Genomic DNA, 24508 nt, shown 5'->3' with positions numbered 1-24508 from the left:
AGAAGAGAAGGGAAAAGGAGGAGAAAAACTAATGGAAGAAATTTTCACTGAAAATTTCCCAACTCTTATGAAAGACCTAAAATTACAGATCCAAGAAGTGCAGCGCACCCCAAAGAGATTAGACCCAAATAGGCCTTCTCCAAGACACTTACTAGTTAGAATGTCAGAGGTCAAAGAGAAAGAGAGGATCTTGAAAGCAGCAAGAGAAAAACAATCCATCACATACAAGGGAAACCCAATAAGACTATGTGTAGATTTCTCAGCAGAAACCATGGAGGCTAGAAGACAGTGGGATGATATATTTAAATTACTAAAAGAGAAAAACTGCCAACCAAGACTCCTATATCCAGCAAAATTGTCCTTCAAAAATGAGGGAGAAATTAAAACATTCTCAGACAAAAAGTCACTGAGAGAATTTGTGACCAAGAGACCAGCTCTGCAAGAAATACTAAAGGGAACACTAGAGTCAGATACAAAAAGACAGAAGAGAGAGGTATGGAGAAGAGTGTAGAAAGAAGGAAAGTCAGATATGATATATATATAATACAAAAGGCAAAATGGCAGAGGAGAATATTATCCAAACAGTAATAACACTAAATGTTAATGGACTGAATTCCCCAATCAAAAGACATAGATTGGCAGAATGGATTAAAAAACAGGATCCTTCTATATGCTGTCTACAGGAAACACATCTTAGACCCAAAGATAAACATAGGTTGAAAGTGAAAGGTTGGGAAAAGATATTTCATGCAAATAATAACCAGAAAATAGCAGGAGTGGCTATACTAATATCCAACAAGTTAGATTTCAAATGTAAAACAGTTAAAAGAGACAAAGAAGGACACTATATACTAATAAAAGGAACAATTAAACAAGAAGACATAACAATCATAAATATTTATGCACCGAACCAGAATGCCCCAAAATACGTGAGGAATACACTGCAAACACTGAAAAGGGAAATAGACACAAATACCATAATAGTTGGAGACTTCAATTCCCCACTCTCATCAATGGACAGAACATCTAGACAGAGGATCAATAAAGAAATAGAGAATCTGAATATTACCATAAATGAGCTAGACTTAACAGACATTTATAGGACATTACATCCCACAACAGCAGGATACACCTTTTTCTCAAGTGCTCATGGATCATTCTCAAAGATAGACCATATGCTGGGTCACAAAGCAAGTCTTAACAAATTTAAAAAGATTGAAATCATACACAACACTTTCTCGGATCATAAAGGGATGAAGTTGGAAATCAATAATAGGCAGAATGCCAGAAAATTCACAAATACCTGCAGGCTCAACAACACACTCTTAAACAACGAGTGGGTCAAAGAAGAAATTGCAAGAGAAATTAGTAAATACCTCGAGGCAAATGAAAATGAAAACACAACATATCAAAACTTATGGGATGCAGCAAAGGCAGTGCTAAGAGGGAAATTTATTGCCCTAAATGCCTATATCAGAAAAGAAGAAAAGGCAAAAATGCAGGAATTAACTGTTCAATTGGAAGAACTGGAGAAAGAAGAGCAAACTAATCCCAAAGCAAGCAAAAGGAAAGAAATAACAAAGATCAGAGCAGAAATAAATGAAATTGAAAATATGAAAACAGTAGAGAAAATCAATAAGACCAGAAGTTGGTTCTATGAGAAAATCAATAAGATTGATGGGCCCCTATCAAGATTGACAAAAAGAAGAAGAGAGAGGATGCAAATAAATAAGATCAGAAATGGAAGAGGAGACATAACTACTGACCTCACAGAAATAAAGGAGGTAATAACAGGATACTATGAACAACTTTACGCTAATAAATACAACAATTTAGAGGAAATGGACGGGTTCCTGGAAAGACATGAACAACCAACTTTGACTCAAGAAGACATAGATGACCTCAACAAACCAATCACAAGTAAAGAAATTGAATTAGTCATTCAAAAGCTTCCTAAAAAGAAAAGTACAGGACCAGATGGCTTCACATGTGAATTCTACCAAACGTTCCAGAAAGAATTAGTACCAATTCTCTTCAAACTCTTCAAAAAAATCGAAGGGGAGGGAAAACTACCTAATTCATTCTATGAAGCCAACATCACCCTCATACCAAAACCAGGCAAAGATATTACAAAAAAAGAAAACTACAGACCAATCTCTCTAATGAATACAGATGCAAAAATCCTCAATAAAATTCTAGCAAATCGTATCCAACAACACATTAAAAGAATTATACATCATGACCAAGTAGGATTCATCCCAGGTATGCAAGGATGGTTCAACATAAGAAAATCAATTAATGTAATACACCATATCAACAAATCAAAGCAGAAAAATCACATGATCATCTCAATTGATGCAGAGAAGGCATTCGACAAGATTCAACATCCTTTCCTGTTGAAAACACTTCAAAAGATAGGAATACAAGGGAACTTCCTTAAAATGATAGAGGGAATATATGAAAAACCCACAGCTAATATCATCCTCAATGGGGAAAAATTGAAAACTTTCCCCCTAAGATCAGGAACAAGACAAGGATGTCCACTATCACCACTATTATTCAACATTGTGTTGGAGGTTCTAGCCAGAGCAATTAGACAAGAGAAAGAAATACAAGGCATCAAATTTGGAAAGGAAGAAGTAAAACTATCACTGTTTGCAGACGATATGATACTATACGTCGAAAACCCGGAAAAATCCACAACAAAACTACTAGAGCTAATAAATGAGTACAGCAAAGTAGCAGGTTACAAGATCAACATTCAAAAATCTGTAGCATTTCTATACACTAGTAATGAACAAGCTGAGGGGGAAATCAAGAAACGGATCCCATTTACAATTGCAACTAAAAGAATAAAATACCTAGGAATAAATTTAACTAAAGAGACAAAAAACCTATATAAAGAAAACTACAAAAAACTGCTAAAAGAAATCACAGAAGACCTAAATAGATGGAAGGGCATACTGTGTTCATGGATTGGAAGACTAAATATAGTTAAGATGTCAATCCTACCTAAATTGATTTACAGATTCAATGCAATACCAATCAAAATCCCAACAACTTATTTTTCAGAAATAGAAAAACCAATAAGCAAATTTATCTGGAAGGGCAGGGTGCCCCGAATTGCTAAAAACATCTTGAGGAAAAAAAACGAAGCTGGAGGTCTCGCGCTGCCTGACTTTAAGGCATATTATGAAGCCACAGTGGTCAAAACAGCATGGTATTGGCATAAAGATAGATATATCGACCAATGGAATCGAATAGAGTGCTCAGATATAGACCCTCTCATCTATGGATATTTGATCTTTGATAGGGCAGTCAAGCCAACTCACCTGGGACAGAGCAGTCTCTTCAATAAATGGTGCCTAGAGAACTGGATATCCATATGCAAAAGAATGAAAGAAGACCCATCTCTCACACCCTATACAAAAGTGAACTCAAAATGGATCAAAGATCTAAACATTAGGTCTAAGACCATAAAACAGTTAGAGGAAAATGTTGGGAGATATCTTATGGATCTTACAACTGGAGGCGGTTTTATGGACCTTAAACCTAAAGCAAGAGCACTGAAGAAGGAAATAAATAAATGGGAACTCCTCAAAATTAAACACTTTTGTGCATCAAAGAACTTCATCAAGAAAGTAGAAAGACAGCCTTCACAATGGGAGACAATATTTGGAAATGATATATCAGATAAAGGTCTAGTATCCAGAATTTATAAAGAGATTGTTCATCTCAACAACAAAAAGACAGCCAACCCAATTACAAAATGGGAAAAAGACTTGAACAGACACCTCTCAGAAGAGGAAATACGGATGGCCAAGAGGCACATGAAGAGATGCTCAATGTCCCTGGCCATTAGAGAAATGCAAATCAAAACCACAATGAGATATCATCTCACACCCACCAGAATGGCCATTATCAACAAAACAGAAAATGACAAGTGCTGGAGAGGATGCGGAGAAAGAGGCACACTTATCCACTGTTGGTGGGAATGTCAAAGGGTGCAACCACTGTGGAAGGCAGTTTGGCGGTTCCTCAAAAAGCTGAATATAGAATTGCCATACGACCCAGCAATACCATCGCTAGGTATCTACTCAAAGGACTTAAGGGCAAAGACACAAACGGACATTTGCACACCAATGTTTATAGCAGCATTATTTACAATTGCAAAGAGATGGAAACAGCCAAAATCTCCATCAACAGAAGAGTGGCTAAACAAACTGTGGTATATACATACGATGGAATATTATGCAGCTTTAAGACAAGATAAACTTATGAACCATGTAATAACATGGATGGACCTAGAGAATATTATGCTGAGTGAATCCAGCCAAAAACTAAAGGACAAATACTGTATGGTCCCACTGATGTGAACAGACATTCGAGAATAAACTTGAAATATGTCATTGGTAACAGAGTTCAGCAGGAGTTAGAAACAGGGTAAGACAATGGGTAATTGAAGCTGAAGGGATACAGACTGTGCAACAGGACTAGATACAAAAACTCAAAAATGGACAGCACAATAATACCTAATTGTAAAGTAATCATGTTAAAACACTGAATGAAGCTGCATCTGAGCTATAGGTTTTTGTTTTATTTTTTGTTTTGTTTTGTTTTGATTTTACTATTATTACTTTTATTTTTTTCTCTATATTAACATTCTATATCTTTTTCGGTTATGTTGCTAGTTCTTCTAAACCAATGCAAATGTACTAAGAAATGATGATCATGCATCTATGTGATGATGTTAAGAATTAATGATTGCATATGTAGAATGGTATGATCTCTAAATGTTGGGTTAATTTCTTTTTTTCCGTTAATTAAAAAAAAAAAAAAAAAAGAGAAGGGATAATTGGAGCTGAAGGGATACAGACTGTACAACGGGACTGGATATAAAAACTCAGAAATGGACAGCACAATACTACCCAATTGTAATGCAATTATGTTAAAACACTGAATGAAGCTGCATGTGAGGTATAGGTTTTTTGTTTTTGTTTTTTTTGGTTTTTTTTTCTTTCTATTATTGTTTTAATTCTTATTCTGTTGTCTTTTTATTTCTTTTTCTAAATCGATGCAAATGTACTAAGAAATGATGAATATGCAACTATGTGATGTTATTAAGAATTACTGATTGTACATGTAGATTGGAATGATTTCTAATTGTTTTGTTAATTCTTTTTTTAATTAATAAAAAAAAAGAAAAAAAGAAAAAAAAAACATGAATGGTTGAAGCATTTGATTGTGTTTACTGATAAATGCACCTACAGAAAATGAAAACTTTCTAGTCGTGAGCCTTTTCAGGGTAGGTGAAAAATAGTAGCATTTTACATGTAGAATTTATCTTCACCTCTTAAAGAAGATGTGACAAAATGACCTCAGTTCCATAGTACCTCCCAGCTTTATTTAATAGCATTGAATTGTAGCACTTCCTTGAACTAAAAAGCAGTTTGGAAAACCTCCAATTGAGGCACACACTATTTTCAATGGGCTACATTTTAGTGATTTCTTGGTCACTGAACATTTTTACTTTAAACCTTCATACAATTACTTATTAAAGACATCTTAGAGCTATCTAGAGAAAAACAGCTTATTAAAGACATCTTAGAGCTATCTAGAGAAAAACAGAAAGGTACTTTTCAAAAAGGTCACATGGGAAGAACTAAGCGGACTGAAAAGAATCATAAAAGTCAAATTATATGACTGTATGGAAGAAAAGAGAATAGAAAAGTTACGCAAACTCTGTTAGAACACCAGTAAACAAGAAAAGTTCCATAAAGTACATGGGAATGATACAAAAAAAAGGTAAAGGAAAACACCCAACATCCTCTAGGCTATCCATTTCAACAGGTTAGTCTGTTTTTGTTCACATGGGCAGGTACCAGGAATTGAACTGGGGTCCTCTGGCATGGCAGGCAAGAACTCTGCCTACTGAGCCATCATGGCCACTCTCAATAGGTCACTCTTAACTCCATAAGTTCAAATGGCTCTCTTTCAGTATCACTAACAGTCTTAGCCTGAAATTAAAGGTGTTTATAATATGATTTCATTTTAATCCTATTAAATATAAAATGCTATTTCTCAATTCTCTCTAAATACCTTCAATTAAGCCAGCAATCAATATAATAGATACTTTTCTATATTCTAAATACATACTTATAAACTTTTCAAGTTTTTTTCTATTAGAATAATGAAACAAAGTTTATCAGGATGTCTTTGTTAATGCAACATGTGAGAGCATTGCCATGACCTCTTACTTGATTCTGTCATTAACCACATGAAAAAAAATGTTGGGTATGTCAACGGGACTTAAGTAACAAAAAATATTAATAGATAAAACTATTTCTTTAAAAAAAACAAACGAACAAGGAGTGCCTCAACAGCATATGACATGAATGACATATGTTTTGGTTCGCTAATGCTGCCAAAATGCAGTATACCAGAAATGAATTGGCTTTTACAAAGGGAATTTATTAGCTTATGAATTTACAGTTCTAAGGCCATGAAAACATCCAAAGTAAGGAATCAAAAAGAGGATACATTCACTCAAGAAAGGCCAGTCATGTCTGGGGTTTCTCTGTCACCTGGGAAGGCACAGAGCAATGTCTACTATCCTTCTCTCCTGGCTTCTGGTTTCAAATGGTTTTCTCAGCATCTCCAAGTATCTGTGTTCTCTCCAAAATGCTCCTCTCTTAAAGGGCTCCAGTAAGCAGATTAAGACCCACTCTAAATGGGCAGCATCACATCTCCATGGAAACAATCCAATTAAAAGGTCCCACTCAACAATGGCTCTGCCCCCACAAGATTGGATTAAAAAAACCTGGCTTTTTCTGTGATACATAACAGTTTCAAACCAGCACAATTTATATAAGTGAATGACAGACTTTTACAACCCTATCAAAATAAGCAAAATAAGAGAATCTGTAGCTGAAGGTGTGAAGTTTAAGGTTTACAAATTTAAATATTTCCTAGAATCTATATTTGCAATATGACCATTAATCTTTGGGGACTTTACCAAAAGTGATGAAATTAATAACATGCTATAGAAGATCAGTACACTGTAAATCAGAAGCTCTTTGTTTTATATCTTTGCCTATAAGAAACTGTATGACCAGGAAAGGATATTTCACTTTCTTCATGTGAAAGGGGCTTCACCAATTTCAGTTTTTTTTACGTGCCAAAGGAAAAAAGAAGGCAATCAAGATTTGATCAAAACCTAATACTGCTTAGACTCTGTGCTTGACAAAATCATTAGTCAGACAGGATGTTGAAGTGGACCATCCTTATGGCCCTTTTAATTGAAAATCTCTCTCATTCCATGGAATATTTGAGTAAAGAGACAGATAAATAACATGTAAATCCTGATCACAATAAATCACACTAGGAGCATTATTCTTTTGGAATCCATTTCCTTCCAATCACAACCTCAACCATCAATAATTTCTTTGTCTACTCATTAGTACTAACTCCAGGACTAGAAAGGATCTATGGTGGGATTTGGCAAAATGTCTGTCTTCATGCTGTGATGTCATGGTACATTACTAGCATTAGAGAGGGAATGAAGGATTGTGCGTGGGGGTGGGTATGCATATATTCAAATTAATGCAAAATATTCCAATCAACATGTTCTCCATTTTCCTCATCATATTCAAAAAAGTTTTTCTTTATTTTTAATAACTCACTTCATTAGCATCCCAGGATGCCATGCTATATTCTAGGAAAACAAAATAAATAGTGCCCTATCTAAATAAGCAAAATAAATGTTTCTATAGTTGAAGGTATGAAGATTAGGGTTAACAAATCTATATTTATAATACAATCATTAATCTTTGTTAATGCTATAGCATGATAGCTAAGAAGCACTCAAAAATTGATATAGCATGATAGCTAAGAAGCACCCAAAAAGATCATTAAATAGTTTAAGAATACAGTAGGTACAAGATGCATGGGATGCTAAAAGAATCCAAAAAGGAAACATTTCAATCAGGGAGTCCAAAGAAGAATCATCCCAGAATATATGATGCTTGAATAGATTTCCTTAAAGACAAAACAAAAGAGCAACAAGACAAAAAGGGCTTAGGGCAGCCCAAAAAGAGAGAATAGTGAAAGCAAAGACACAAGGGGTGAAGTAGCATAGTGTGGAAAACAAGCTGCAGAGTTATTATTGTAGTGCAGAATTAAAAGCAAAGATTATGGGAAAATAAAGCTAAAATGGTAGTCAGTGGCTAAATCATGGAGACCCCAACAAGAGCTTAGATTTTATTCTTAGGATCAATGAAAAGCCAATGAAGGATGCAGGCCAGCAACATGGCCACATGTGTCTTTTACAAGTTTGAAAGATGAATCTGAGCTGGAAATGACAAAAAGGAAGTCACTGACAACTGAAGTCTTTATATTGTGTAGTATTAATGGGACTGCAGAAGAGCAGATAGAATTAAGAAATATATAAAAGTGATGTGGGGATAGCAAGGTGGAAGAATCTAAGAAGTCTCTTCTTATTTTACGGCTTTAGGACAGCACCTTATATGAGGGTACAAACAACAAAGATATAAAACACATGGGAAGAGAAGGACTGATTGGGGTACAAAATGGGGAGAAGGATGCTGAGCTCTACCTGTATCTGTTACAAAAATTTGAGTCATAATCCATGAAAGGAGATCCAGCAAGCATTAACCAAGGAGGCAGAAGGAGAAACAGGAGATAATGCTATCAGAGGAAATTAAGTTCCAAGAATGCAGGGAGGATCGATAATGCCAAATGCACAAGGAGATGCAGTTAGATAAGTACTGAAAAAATGTTTATTGGATTTGGCCAGTTCGCCTTTGTCAGGCAGTTTCAATGGATAGTTGGGGGTGAATCAGACTGTAGCAGGCTGAGGAGTGACTAAGTGGTAAAGAAGTGGAGGCAGCAAATCTTACAGTGATTACAAATCCATGTGGTTTGGTGAGACTTCCCTAAGGAGATCTGCCCTCTCTTCGTGGAGCAGAAATGTCCTTTGCATTTTATCGCCCATCGGTAAGGATCTCTAGCACAATACTTAAAGATAGAAAAATTTTCCTCAAATTGCGTGAAAAACCTTAATAACATTACAAAGTTATTGTGAATGACAGTTATCAACCCTTGTCATAATCTCCCAAGCAAAGCACCTGAAGAAGACGAGGATGAGGCAGGTTCCAACCCATAAATCTGAGTTCATTTTAGGCTCTGTACAATTCTTGCAGGAGAAAAAGTTATCCTAACATACTTCAAACAAAATGTTGAAGAATATAAAGAGACTCTTCAACTTCAGGTTACAGAGAATGTTCTAGAAGATTGTAATATTGTCTACTGCTCCCAAGCTTACTCAAGGAATGTAGGTGGCAGAAAAGGAAGGGTGCACATCCACATCAACTTATTTCATTCATTTATATTTCAGGCACTGCCTCTGAAATAATGTTGTTCTTTTCTATTCATCACAAGCATTGGCTTTATCATCTTGCTTAGCCCTGTATTTTAATGATTAGATTCGACAATGTGACGCATTTGGCCTAGGAATTGAAGAGCATCTGACTGTCTGAAACAAGAATGCATCTATAACAGTGTTTTTCATTGAACTTAAACCCAGTGTTACTTATGTTTTATGATTCTACCTGGAACAGCAAATCATTTAATGAGTTTTTTTTTTCATTTAATGAGTTTTTAAGAGAGTTTTTAAAGTGATTCTCCCCCAAAAGGTTTAACAAGAAACTGTGCTTTTCCCACACCTCATGTTCTGTCCCATTTCCTGTCTAGTTCAATGTCAAGTACCTTGTGTATTACAAGCTAGAGATACACATCATTGGAGGCTTCCATAGAAAGAGCAAGTCATTGACTGTGGAAGCAGGGAGGAGAGAAGCAGAGGAAGTAAAGGGAAAACCGAAAAATTATTATCAAGCAATTTTATTTTGGCTTCAACCAAACAACCAATTATGTTTTTCCTTGTAAATGACCACATAACTTCCATAATAAAAGGAAAACCTCTTATCTGAGAGGAATGTGTCAATTAAAAGGCAAACCAAAACAACAACAAAAAAGAAAAACAGGAAGAAACCTGATACAATATAGTGCTGCTCTGAACTATAAGAAGTTAAAATTTTTCCATCGAATTTTTTAAGCCCTCGTCAACTTACACAGTACTGAGATCTAAAGCAATAACAGGAGATTGAGTAACCACTATTTTGATCCCCTCTAGCTCATCCTTAACTCATCAGAGACATGACTATCCTTCACTCCAAAAAAATTACCAAATGCGTATTGTTTATTAATTAGGTCATTTGTTACTAGCTTCTTAATTAAATTCCATTTTACATATACACATTTCATTCTTTACAGTCACAGTGAATGTGTGATGTCATCTCAATAACTGAAGTCCTTGTTGCCCTCATTAACAAATACTTACCAAGGGCCTGACTGTGTCAGAACCTATGCTGGGTGAGATCCGCCCTAGATGTTGTAAGTACACTGTAGCACCCACTAAGAGAATACTAGAGGGGTTTAGACCCTGGGTGCTAGAGCCAGGTTGCCTACAATTGAATCCCGAATCTTCCACTTACCGCCTCTTCTTAATTTCTCTTTGTGACAGTTCTCTTGTTTGCAAATGTAGGATAATATGAATATATGTCATAGGATTGTTAGGAATTACATGTGCTAGTATGTAATTTATGCTCAATATAACTTAGCTAGCATTATTAACATAATTTTGGAGGTTTTCAAAGAAACAAGTCATGTGAGATGTTGGTTTATTCTGAAAAACATACATGTAAAACTCGAATATAGTCAATTTTACATGTGTATAAAGATGAATTAAAAATTGACTTCTGAAGATGCCTATTGCACTACAATTCCATAAAGATTGCCAAGCCATACACTGGGTTCAGAGTGATATTAATAGTTCAAAACTTGCCTGACTCTGACTTCTAATTAGGTGTGTTCTGCATCCACAATAGGAAACATTTATTTATTCCATTTGGTATTATTGGCCAAAAACTGTGGAGAGCCTGAGGACAAGAGAATGGGGATAATAAGCCTATTTTAACAGCCTGAAATATTACATGAGTTATGTAATATTACGATATTACAAAGTTGAGTTATCATGTGGCACAACTGAAAAAGGGAGGAGGAGAGTCAGAAAAGGATGGACTTTGAATTGAGTGAGGGAGAACAGGAAGTTAGAGGCAGGCACCATATGATAACTGTTGTCGCAGAGTGCTCATTTTCTGCTACACAATGTTCTAAGTGTTTTACTCCTATGTTTCGGTTTGCTAAAGCTGCTGGAATGCAATGTACCAGAAATGGATTGGCTTTTACAAAGGGAATTTATTAGTTTACAAGTTCAAAGTTCTAAGGCCATGAAAACACCCAAATTAGAGCATCAAAAGGAAGACACCATCTCTGAAGAAAGGTTGCTGGCATTCGTGTTCCTCTGCCACAGGGGAAGGCACAAGACTGGCATCTGCTGCTCCTTCACTCTCAGGTTCTGTTGTTGTCAGACCCTAATTTCAGTGGCTTTCTCTCTGAACGTCTGTGGGTCCTATGTTAGCATCTCTGGGGCATTTCTCCCTCTTCAAGCTTTCTCAGCTTTTTTGTCTTTTATCCTCTCATTAAGGACTCCAGTATCGATTAAGACCTACCTTAAATGGGCTGGGTCACATAGCAATAGAAACAACCTAACCAACAGGTCCCACCCACAATAGGTCTGGCCCCACAGGGATGGGTTAAAAGAACATGGCATTTACTGGAGTACATAACTGCTTTAAATCAGCACATCATGCTAATCTCATGCTAAACCCTCACAACAATTTTAATTAATAGAAAGGCACCATTAACATTATTCTCATTTTATAGAGAGAGAAAATGGAAGAAATTAAGTAACTTCCCCAAATTCAGAAAGGAACTGTGCCCTAATACTCTGCCTTTTATTCACTCTACTATACTACTCTATCTTGCCTTCCTCAAATATACAGGGTATAAGTAGTTAGCTTGACCAGATCATGTATGAGCTCAAATTAGAAGTATTTGAAAATAGATAATGGATGGTGTGTCTCATAGTATGGTCAATCAGATATTAATATAAATTAATAAGTAGAAGATAGGTGGTTTCATGTTAAAATTTTGCTTTGGTCTTCCCGGATCTGTAAGGCTCATGAGAAAATTTGGTTATAACACTTGAGAAGAAAGTTTCAATGGTACTTCAATTCACCAGCTTCTTCCTGGATAGCACTAAAGAGACTGGGCTTCTAGAAGCAAGAGGGCGAGAGAGTCCAGAGAAATACCTCTCTGTACTTCAATATCTCAACTTTATTAAAGGTTCAAACATCCTTAGTTCTGGGGCATTCTGGAGTGATTCTTTTGGAATATTATTAAAGGAAGCATAAATACTTGCAGCCAGGCCATATCTTATCACTGGGCCTGACCTCATAGGAACCCACTGAAGCTCAGCAGATGGGGTAAGCTTAAGAAAACAAAACTAAGCACCATTATTCTGTAATATAATACCCGTGAAGTAATTAGAATAATGTCATTATATAAAGAACACTCTTACATTTTAATGGGTTTGGCTTATCATCCTCAAATCAAACTAAAAACCAATAGGAAAAAAAGCAAGAATTATCATTTCTGCTAAACAAGCTGGTGAGTTATCAGTTTTAACAGTGTTAAGTCTGGTTATGCCCTATATTTTTATTAATGACCTGAAAAACCCACGACACTTTAATTAAGTCTATGAATGCAACTATAACGGCATAGTATTTCCAAAGGTTAACCCAGGACAAAAGTTAAAAAAAATATATATTTTTACCTTAAGGAAAATATTTTTAATAAGTAGTAGTACTGTCATAAACTCTCACTCAAAGCACCATCAATTATCATCAAACAGAGATGCTCTTTAAGTAAAGGTCAAACGCCACAGAATAAAAAAATTTGAAGATAGGCACATGGCTCTGACTTTAAGAAAAGCTTCACCATTTACATTTTCATTTAGTATTAAAAACCTTCCTCTGTTTTTATTGGTCAGGGGGGATAAGATATGAACAAGGGAAAAATTAAATTTTCACCTTTATCATTTATCCCTTTTTTTTTTGCCTTTCCTACTTAATGAACCAGAAACACTCTGTTTGCTAGTAATCACATAATTATGTCCTTGGGAACTGGTTTTATACTACAGCTTTTTATTCCTTTACCTCTCAGGTCATTAGTTCAGAATTATGTTTCTTTTGTAACAGCTGATAATAATAAATTCTTACATTGCATCCCAAAAGAACTATGAAAAAATGCAGAGTGAATGCAATGCAACAGTTTGGGGAAATTTTTGACCAGGAAAGAATATGCAACTTCAGCTCTACTTTATCCACAAAATTAAATCAATTCCATTGGAGTGGTTTTTAAAAAAAAAAAGCAGGACAGTATTAGTAATGCCATAACATTAGAAGACTTCTTTCATATTCTAACCAAATGCATAATAACTTGATTTAGAAAAAATTTAAGTGAGAATCTTTCAGTCCTAAATCACTTCTCATGCTAATTTAGGGGGCTTTGGTCTAATTCTCCAATAGAGGGAGCTCTCAACCTAAAAGACCACCAATGCCAAAGGACATCATTCTTTGTAGATCAATTCCTTACAAAATTAGTTAAATAAGCTGTTGCACTTTGAGGAATGACTTCCTTCATTTTGATACCAATTTAATCTGATGGCCAGAGATAGATGACAAACATGTTTTGCTTGTTTGTGTTGTTGTTGTTTGTTTGTTTATTTTTTCAATTGTCAGCAATTAGAAGTTTGCTACATTTCACATATCACATAAATCTGGATTTCTGGCCCCCCCTGAAAACAATAATAGTCAGGTCCATTTGAAAGCAATCAGCTGCTGTTGAGGAAGAACTTCTGCCTTTAAAGGGTAGCCAGTCCCTCCAGTTTGCTTCAATCCCAGGGTCCCTAATTTCCATTGCAAGCCTGATCCCTGCAAGCACATTTAAATTTACCATCTGTTCTAGTTAGTAAGCTGCCAAATGTGATATACAGAAAAGGAATAGCTTTTGAAGGGGAATTTATTAAGTTCCAAGTTTACAGTTCTAAGGTCATGAAAATGTCCAAATTAAGGTACCATCAAGATGCTACCGTCACTCAAGAAAGGCTGATGAAGATCAGGGTTTCTCTCTCAGCTGGGAGGGCACATGGCAACATCTGCTAGCTTTTTCTCATGGCTTTTTATTTCATGAAGCTCCTCTAGGGGCATTTTCCTTCTTCATCTCCAAAGGCTGTAGGGCTCTGTTGGCTGTGGTTGCTCTGAAGCTTTTTCCAAAATGTTTCCCTCTTAAAGGGCTCTAGTAAAACCCCACCTTGAATGGGAGGAGACACATCTCCATGGAAACAATAAAAAATATTCCACACAGCAATACTGAATGAAGACTAAACAACATGGCTTTTCTGGGGTACATAATAGCTTCAAACCAGCACATTCCATCATTTGGACTCCAAAAGGACATATTCTATCAAAAGTAAAATACATTCATTCCATAACAATATCAGAAAGCCTTAAACCATTTCAGTAACAATTTAAATGCAATACATAGTCAGATACAATACAAAATCTCATCATAGTCAGCTACAGGCCTGGTCTGTCCTAATGCAGATTCTCCTCTGGCTCTGGACCTATAAGACTCAGAACAAGTTATCTGCTGCCAATATACAAAGGTGGGACAGTCATAAGATAAATACCCTCATTTACATAAGGAGAAATTGAAAGGAACACAGGAATCACTGGACCCAAACATTTCTGGAAACCTGCAAGTCAAACATCATTAAATTTCAAAGTCTGAGAGTCATTCATCTTCGAGGCTTTGGAAAACAGCAGTCTCACCCTTTCCAAGGGCCTATGCAGTGACCTGCCTCTTTCTGAATGCAAACTTTGGGGACACTGGGAAGACCACCTTTCTCTTGGCTCCACCCTCTCCAAGGATCAGGGCTGTACCTGGGCTCTCTGCCATCTCTGGGACGCACACTGCACCCCTCTAGAAGAATGTGGTGACAGTCAGGCTCTCTGCAATCCCCAAGGAATATACTCCACCTTCTCCAAGGCCTGGGGCACAACTCTTCCAGAACAGCCAAGGAAGTGGAAGGCCCACCCTCACCAAGTACTTGGACGGGTCCTCTCTCCTCACCTGAGGTTTCTTGACTTCAGACCTTAGCTTCTTTAGTTCTGCCTCTGAAGTTATTTTTCCTCCAATTTGTGCCTTTTCTGCCCCTTTTTGTCCAGGCTGGCAGTGGTTCCATTTATCAGATCCCACAATACTCCTGTTGGTTTTCTATGCAGAAGACTGGGATTATGCCATCAGACAAAAGGACTTTCCACAAATCCTTCCTGGATAATTCCATCTCCAATCCTGGCCTTTTCTGAAATGACTGTTTCCACATTTGGTTAATCCTCATGTAGGGCACTATTCTCTGGGGTCTCCCTTCCTGGAAGCCCAGAATTCTCCAGACCATCAGTCTCTGGTTTCTTTGTACCCAAGAGCTCAGTTCTCAACTTATCTCTTTCCTCTTGCATTTTACTATAAGCTTCAAGGAGCACCAGACTGCATTTTCCACATTTAGTTTGGAAATTTCTTTGCTAAATATCCAACTTCATCACTCTCAAATTCTCATTTACCAAGAATGCCTTCTTTCAAGTTTGGAATGATACGTTCATCAGGCCTTATCAGAGGTATCTTTAGAGTCCACATTTCTACCAACAATCTCTTCAAAGCACTCTCAGTTTTCTCTATCAAGCTCCTCACAATTCTTCCAAAATTTTCCCCTTATTCATTTAAAAAAGCCATTCCAATGTGTTTGGTATCTGCAAACCACAGCAGCATCTTACTTCCCTGGTACTAAATATGTGTTAGTTTGAAAAATGCCGAAATACAATATACCAAAAACAAAATGGCTCTTAAATGGGAATTTCCTAAGTTGCAAGTTTACAGTTCTAAGGCTGTGAAAATGTCCAAGTTAAGGCACCAATAAGAGGTTATCTCCGCTCAAGAAACGCCCATGAAGTTCAGGGTTTCTCTCTCAGCTGGAAGGGTACGTGGCAAGGCAATGTCTGCTAACTTTCTCTCCTGGTTTCTTGTTCTCATGAAGCTCCCCTGGGTGGCTTTTCTTCTTCATCTCCAAAGGTGCCTGGCTATGTGGGCTCTGTTGGCGCTATACTTTTTCCAAGATGGTTCCCTCTTAATGGGCTCTGGTAAGTAACCCCACCAGGCACAACTCCATGGAAGCCATCTAATTAAAGTTACCACCCACAATTGAATGGGTCATATCTACATGGAAACAATAAAAAAAAACAACAATACTGGATGAGGATCAAAGGACATGACATTTCTGGGGTATATAAGGGCTTCAAACCAGCACAACATTCTTATTCCACAAGTCAAAGACCAACTCTCACTGTTCTACTCTGGAGTGGTCCCTGCTGAACAGAGGGAGAATTATGACGGAACACACAGGTGAACAAGAGGTGGGATTCATTCTCTTAAAAGTGTGAGTGTGTGTTGGCTAAAGGGTGGTTAGGTAGACTGAGTTCAATATTCTTTGATTTTTTTTTATCTGAGAACTTTTTTTTCCCCCATGGCTGATGTGGTGTGGCAGTTAAGAGCCATGCGTTGAATTAGTACTAGAAATAATTGAGATTATTTAGTTCAGGACTTGTCCAATTTGGTCCCTTTTCAGAATCATTGAGGAACCTTTAATTTTTAGTTATTTAGTTTTAATTGTAATAAAATATATATGACATAAAAATCATTCTAAGTATTTTGAAGTAAATAATTCTATGATGTTAAATACAATGACAATAGTGTATAACTTCCACAGCTATCTATGTCCAAAATATTTTCATCATTCCAAATTCATACCTTTATTTTGATAGGTTTATTATGGGACAAAAGACCAATGGTAAAAGAATGTCTAATCTAAGGATTCCATTTCCAGGACAGCAGCATAAGGAATTCTATGACCTCATTCTCCAGCAAAACAACTACAATTGTTGAAAATCATGAAACAACAACCATTTCAAGTCTTCAGGAATCTGGAGACCTATAACAAATGAAGAAACACTTATTCAAAAAAATCTACTAAGTCTCGGTGAGAACTGTAGGAGTCTGGGCACTTCAGTCACAACCCATGCCTTTATCCACCCTTCATCCAAGCACAGCATGATGAAAACGCCACTATGGGAAGATGTGGCCAAGAATAAGGAGCTTAGGGTTTCCTCTTCCACCAGCTCCAGTCAAGGTTCCTCTGTGCCACAGAAGTTAAATTCTAGGCATGTGTGTTGAAACATCAGGATTCCCTTTCTATAACTAGCATCCATTCATAGGATGGAGACTCTACCTAAGGTGTGGTAGGCTAATTCTAGGCCTCCATTTGCTTTATTTTAGCTTGCTCATAGAGGCAGAGGTTTCACACTGGGAAGGGTAAGTCAACAAGACCAGAGACTACTGCCCCTACTCAGCACCCTATTTGTAAATCAAGGGTTTCTCTCCAAGAGACCTGGACTATTGTTCCAGGTCTCAGTTCCAAAGCAATGGTTCAAGGACTTTCTCCAGGGAGAGTTGTCCATTAAGAACAAATGGCTCAAAAGTTATCTTTTTTGGGGACAGAATATGAGAAAGTCCACACCTAAATGTACTCTTAAAAACAATGAAGATATTGGCCGTAAGCAATTAAGAGGAAGCTCACAGTTCCATGACAGCAACATGCTAAATCAGAGGCCAGGTAGCTTACAAGAGAGAATTCAAGACAGAGATAGCTAAGAAAAGTCCTGGTAGGGTCATAGCAAGCTCCAATCCCAGCCCTCATAAATTACCCCCTGCAAACAGGTCCCAAATTTAATTGGACCATGCATTTAAAGAATAATGAATACCAATTCTTCAAAAACTCTTCCAAAAAATATAAAAGTAGGGAACTCTTCCCAACTCTTTCTGTGAGACCAATATTATCCTGACTCCAAAACCAAACAAGATATCACAAGAAAAATAATGTGCAGACCAATATCTCTTATAAATATAGGCTCAAAAAATCCTCATCAAAATAAGGATTATACACCATGAACAAACTGTACTTATTCCAGGAATATGAGGTTCTCTGAAATTCGTTCTCTTACAAGTGTGAGTTTGTGTTGGCTAAAGAGTGCTTAGGTGGACTGAATTCAATATTCTTTGATTCCCAAAAATCATTCATTTAATCTATCCCATCAATAAAATAAAGGACAAAACCCACATGATTATTTCATTAGACACATTAAAAACAAATTTGCCAAAATCCCCTTATAATTAAAAGAAAAGAGAAAGGAACTTCATCAGTATGTAAAGTGCTTCCATGAAAACCCCACAGTTAACATTTATTAAATGGAAAAGACTGCATGTTTTCCCCCTAAGACCAAGAATGAGACAAGGGTCTTCACTACCGCACTTCTATTCAATGATATACTAGAGGTCTAGCAAGAGAAATTAGGCTAAAATTAAAAATAAAAGGCATTCATATTGGAAATGAAGAAGTAAAAAACTGTCTCTATCTGCAGATCACATGATCTTTTATTCAGAAAATCCTAAGTAACCCTCTAAAAAAAAAGCCATTAGACTAAACCTGAGTTCATTAAGGTGACCATGTACAAGCTAGTAAACAACAACAACAAAAAATTGTATTTCTACATACTAGCAATTAACAACACAAAACTGAAATTAAGAAAATTTCCTTTACAATAGCATCAAAAAGAAGAAAATAACAAGGAACAAATTTAACAAAAGAAGTGCAAGACTTGCACATTGAAAACTATAAAACATTGTTGAAAGAAATTTAAAAAGGCAAAATAAATGGGAAAACATCTATGGTAATAATACAGAAGACTTAATATTAAGATCTCTTCAACTTCTGTGTGAGATAACTTCAATGTCTGTGTAAGACAGAAGGGAGAAACATTTATTTGATGCAAACTTTATATTTTGGATAGTGCATTATCTGATTTAACTTGTATGGTCAGTTTATTGAATACCGTAATCACATGGAATCTTGAATAGGCTGTGAGATCTTGTTGTTTTATACAGGTTAGTGTGGTACGCCAATATACCCCAGAGTAATTTGGGTACAGAATATAAAAGTATTTGCAAAGTCCCTTTGGGGGACTAGGAGAAAGGAGCAAATGTTAAACTTCCCTGTCTGGGGAATTCCTTATATTCTCGCAAGCAGTGGTGACATCCTATTCAATAGGAAAAGCCCTCGACTTTGGCTTTCAAACTATGAAACTTATTCCTGAAAAGGAGAAGATAAGCTTACTTACAATAATAACTAAGAGTCACCCCCAGAAAACCTCTTTTGTTGCTCAGATGTGGCCTCTCTCTCTCTAGGCCAACTCAGCTGGTGAACTCGTTGCCTCCACCCACCTACGTGGGACATGACTCCTAGAGGTTAAAATCTCCCTGGCAATATGGGACAGGACTCCTGGGATGAGCCAGGACCCAGTATCAAGAGATTGAGAAAACCTTCTTGATCAAAAAGGGGATCAGTGGCCAAGAGATTTCAAACAGTCAAGAGGTTATACAGGAGGTTATTCTTATGCATTATATACATATCTTTTTTGAGTTTATGGTGCATTGGAGTGGCTAGAGGGAAATACACGAAACTGTTGGAGTATATTCCAGCAGCCTTGATTCTTGATGACAGTTGCATAACTACATAGCTTTAAAATATGACCCTGAGATTGTGAAAACCTTGTGTCTGATGCTTCTTTTATTCAGAGTATGGACAGATGAGTAAACAAATAAGGATGAATGAATAAATAAATAAATAAAGGAGGGGGGATAAGGGGTAAAAAAATGGGTAGATTGAAATACTAGTGGTCAATGAGAAGAGAAGAAAGGGTGAAGGGTATGGGATGTGGGAGATTTTTCTTTTTTCTTTCTATTTCCTTCTTCTGGAGTCATGCAAATGTTCTAAAAATGATCATGATGATGAATACACAACTATATGATGGTATTTTGAGCCATTAATACTCTATATCAGATGACTGTATGAGTGTGAAGAATTTTCAATAAAAATATTTCTTTTAAAAGATGCATTACTACCGAAGTTGATCTACAAATTCAATGTAATCCTTATCAAAATCCTAGAAATTGACAAGCTGATCCTAAAATTCATATGTTAATTTGATGGACCCAGAAAAGCCAAAACAAACTTGAAAAAGGAAAACAAAGTACAAGTACTGATATTTCAATGCTATAGTAAACAAGATATCTGTTTACTAACATAAGGACAGACATACAGATGAATGAAATGGAACAAAGAGTGCAGAAATAGACACTCACATTTATGGTCAGTTGATTTTCAACAAGGGTGCCAAGAAAATTCAATGAGAAAATATTCTTTCAACAGATGATGTTGGAACAACTGGATATTGCATGCAAAGGATCCCTTTCTTACACCATTCACCAAAATTAACTCAAAATGGATCATAGACCTAAATGGAAAAGCTAAAACTATAAAACACTTGTAAGAAAATATAGAAATAAACCCACACGAACTTTACTTAGGCAAGTCTTCTTAGGTATGACACCAAAAGTACAAGCAACACAATTATAAATAGATAAATTGGTCTTCATCAAAATTAAAATCTTTTGTGATTCAAAGAACACCACCAAGAAAGTTAAAAATGTAACACACAGAATGGAAGTAAATATTTTCAAATCTTATATCTTACAATTCAATAATAAAAAGATGAATAGAAATTTAAAATGGGCAATGGGTATAAACAGACACATCAAAATATGTATAAATGGCTAATAAGTACATTAAAAGATGCTCAATAGCATTGCTTATCAGGGAAATGCAAATGACATCCACTTCACACCACCCTGGATGGCTGTAGCCAAAAGGACAAATAATAATTGTTGTCAAGGACAGGGAGAAAAGAGAACTCTCATGTACTGCTAGTGGGAAAATAAATGGAGTAGCAGCTTTGGAAAATGTTCAGACAGTCCCTCAAAATGTTAAACATGGAATTACCATATGACCGACTAATTCCACTCTTAGGCATGTAACCAAGAGAAAGCAAATCATATGTTCAGAGAAAAACTTTTATTAATTAATGTGCATAGCAGCATTATTCAGAACTGACAAGGAATGTAAACAACCCAAATGCTCATCACCTGGTGAATAGATAAAGCCTGGTAGATCCATATAGTAGAATAATAATTCAGCAATAAAAAGAAGTGAAATACTAATTCATGTTACACATGGATGAAACTTAAAAACATGATGCTAAATTAAAGAATCCAACCACATATTACATGATTTTATTTATATTAAATTTCCAGAATAGGCAAATATACACAGATGTAAAGTAGATTAGTAGTTGCCCAGGATTGGAGGGGGAGAGGACGGGTAGGGAGTGAAAGAACTGGCAAGTGGCTAATGGGACAAGGGGTTTCTTTATGGGTGGATAAAAATGTACTAAATTTTATTGTGGTGGTGCTTCACAACTCTGTGAATATACTAAAAACGGTTTAACTATATACTTTAAGTGGGTGAATTGTATAGTATGCTAATTTTATCTCAATAAAGCTATACAACCAAAGAAGGCTTTGCCAACCAAAGTTTGTCTTTTTAATATTGTATCCATAGTTGACAAAAGCATCCCAATAAGCGCCAAAGATACATGTATACATACATATATGAATATAATATATATAATTGCAACTTATTAAAAACAGCCTTAAGATCTAAAAGTACAGAATAAGTTAAATAATTTCATATTTCCAAATCCTACAATATTTGATGAGTTCATCAAAACCATCATGAAGATCAATTTGTTCCTATGTATTGACTTGAAAATATATCCCCAATATATTGTGAGGACAAATAAAAAGAGTCCATCAAACAAAGACTGATTTCATCTTTGCAAAGTTATATATATATATGGAACAATATAAGTCAAAATGTTAATAGAAGTAACACATGGCTGTTAGGAACACTGCTAATATTCCTTTTTTTCTTTAAACTTTCTATGTTTTCTGAAAGTCCAACAATGATATGGAGCTTTATAAACAGATCCTGACCTCTCCTGAAATTTCCTCTACTTCTGAGGGATAACCTAGGATTGTGAGTTTTCCCCAGATTCTCCAAGTAATTCTGACATAGCCAATCTGGCACAGCTCTAAGGTTTAGAAATCAATTGCTTCTCTACTTTTTTACCTTTATTTGGCCCTTTATTAGGAATGGTCTTTACAACCTCTCAGACACATGATCATTCAACCTATGCATAATCACTTAAAGGAAAAAGGAGGGTGGACCATGGTGGCTCAGCATGCAGAGTTCTTGCCTGCCATGCCAGAGGAAAAAGGAGCCCTTGATCTCAGAAAACAGACAATTCTATCACCAGAGAAATCTATTTGTTATTAGGTTCTCTTTATGTTAAATCTAAATATATTAAAAGCCACCTGTTAGGAGAGTAGCCACCATTCCATTCACAGAGCAAGAAGAGGAGGGAAGAGGCCAGGGAGTACCAACTTAAACAAACTGAAATCATCACAGGAAGATAAAGTTCATCAGCTTAGGATCTTCAGGCATTCCAGTGAAGAAACTGCAATAAGTTGCCTGACTCAAAATAACTGGAAGTTAGATATTGCAACAGACACTATTTTCCAAAATCCTGAACTTTACACACAAGAGAGTGTAAAAAGATTATTGGACAGAAAGACGTTAGGGCAACTGTACAACAGATATAGAGATCCACAAGTTGAAAGTTAAATTAGAAGAGATGGTATACAGCAGTTCTGTGATGGTCAGGGACATGATCTAGCCTGCATTTAGTGTTGATCATTACGTGGAAGTTCAGAGAAGAAACACAACGCAAGATCTCCAAACAGGACTTCGTGGACGGCATGAGGGAATTAGGATGTGACCACAAAGAAAAGCTAAAGGGTCCAATACCCAAGATGGAACAAGAATCGAAAGAACTAGGATGATTGAAGGATTTTTACCCGTTTATTTTTCATTTTATGAAGAATCCAGGCCAGAAGTGATTAGATCTAGAAATGGCCATTGCCTGCTGGAATTTAGTGCTTAATGGAAGATTTAAATTCTTAGATTTTGGGATTAATTTTTGTTGGAACTTTATACATGATCAATACAGAAGGATACTTGGGATCTTCTCTTAGATTTCGGTACAATAATAATAGATGACATAACTATAATGAAGAAGGGGTATGGCCTGCTATTACTGATGACTTTTGGAATGTTCACGCGCTTTAATTGCTGAAACAAAAGGTACAACAGTATAGCACTAAAGGAACCTTCTATACAGTCTTTACAATAAATACAATGGAAAATTGCAGTATCTCCTGAATGGACTGAACAAAAGATCAGTCCTCACAATTCAGGGTGAGAGTTGATACAAAACTGTAAGGGTACATCTTGGATATTGCCATGTTTCATTCTTCTAATAGTGATTTGGACATGTCTTCTAGTCTGGACTGCTCTAAACATTTATAATTCCCACATAGTGTAGTTAATCTCATATATGTGGGCCACTGTATTTTATTCTCCCATAAGTCTTAGAAACTTTCTGGTGATTATTTTGAGGTTTCCATTCTCACATAAAGCACAGTGCTGTCCTCATCAGAAAATAGTTTGGGATAATAATTAAACATAAACATTTCACACATAATTCCTAAAACTTCTGAAATATATACTTTTGGCTAGTTGCAAATACTATGCTGATGACACTTTGAATGAGAGTGATATATTTAAGTGTAGTGGATCTGAATTCATGTTTTGGTTTTGGAGGATATTTTTTCCTGGTAAATCACATGTATTGTTCACATGAGTAGAATATCTGATGAAATAAATGATGTGAACAATTTTTTAGGATAATTTGATGCCTATGTGAAATTCTTATTGTGCTTCACACCCTTGATTTCAAAAAGGTTATAATAACTAGTCTGCATTTTTGTTAGCTATGCTTTTATGTATGTGGATATGTAGGTATATATGTGTACTTATATATAAAGCATGCATATATGTTTATATATATAAACATGTATATATTTATAAACACTCACAAAAACATGGAGCTTTTATTTAGAAAATGTCAGAATGGTAGACTTCATTCTTTTCTATATTATGCTTTACATAATTATGATTTTGACATGTTTAAATGCCTGTCAAATAAGCTAAGCTATTTCATTTGTTTAGATGTTTTAGATTGATACACAAAACAATATTCTAAATTCAGGCGTAAAGTATATTTTTTCTTTTATTTTCAGTTTTTTGTCAAAAAAAAAGCCACTCTTTTGTGCTAGTTCTTCATTCTCCACGACTCATCTGCTTCTTCACTGCAATAATGACACATAAGTCACATGGGAGGCAGGGTAAAATATCCTGAAGAGGGATATTTTTCTCTAGACTCTCCATCCCTCGGTCCTACCACACACACCCAAAAGCCAATGATTCAGATGGAGGAAGGAA

General features: G+C 36.0%; 1 protein-coding gene and 1 pseudogene across 1 annotated transcript in view; one reads left to right on the top strand and one right to left on the bottom strand.

The window, feature by feature from the left end:
• The window catches only part of TRHDE (thyrotropin releasing hormone degrading enzyme), a 421292-nt gene that overhangs the window by 226825 nt on the left and 169959 nt on the right, over positions 1–24508 (bottom strand). The window lies entirely within an intron of this gene.
• LOC143690332 (DCN1-like protein 1 pseudogene) lies at positions 17203–23322 on the top strand (annotated as a pseudogene).

Source organism: Tamandua tetradactyla, chromosome 7, assembly GCF_023851605.1.
Source record: "Tamandua tetradactyla isolate mTamTet1 chromosome 7, mTamTet1.pri, whole genome shotgun sequence".
Taxonomy (NCBI): Eukaryota; Metazoa; Chordata; class Mammalia; order Pilosa; family Myrmecophagidae; genus Tamandua; species Tamandua tetradactyla.
This window is presented reverse-complemented; position numbering and strand designations above follow the sequence as displayed.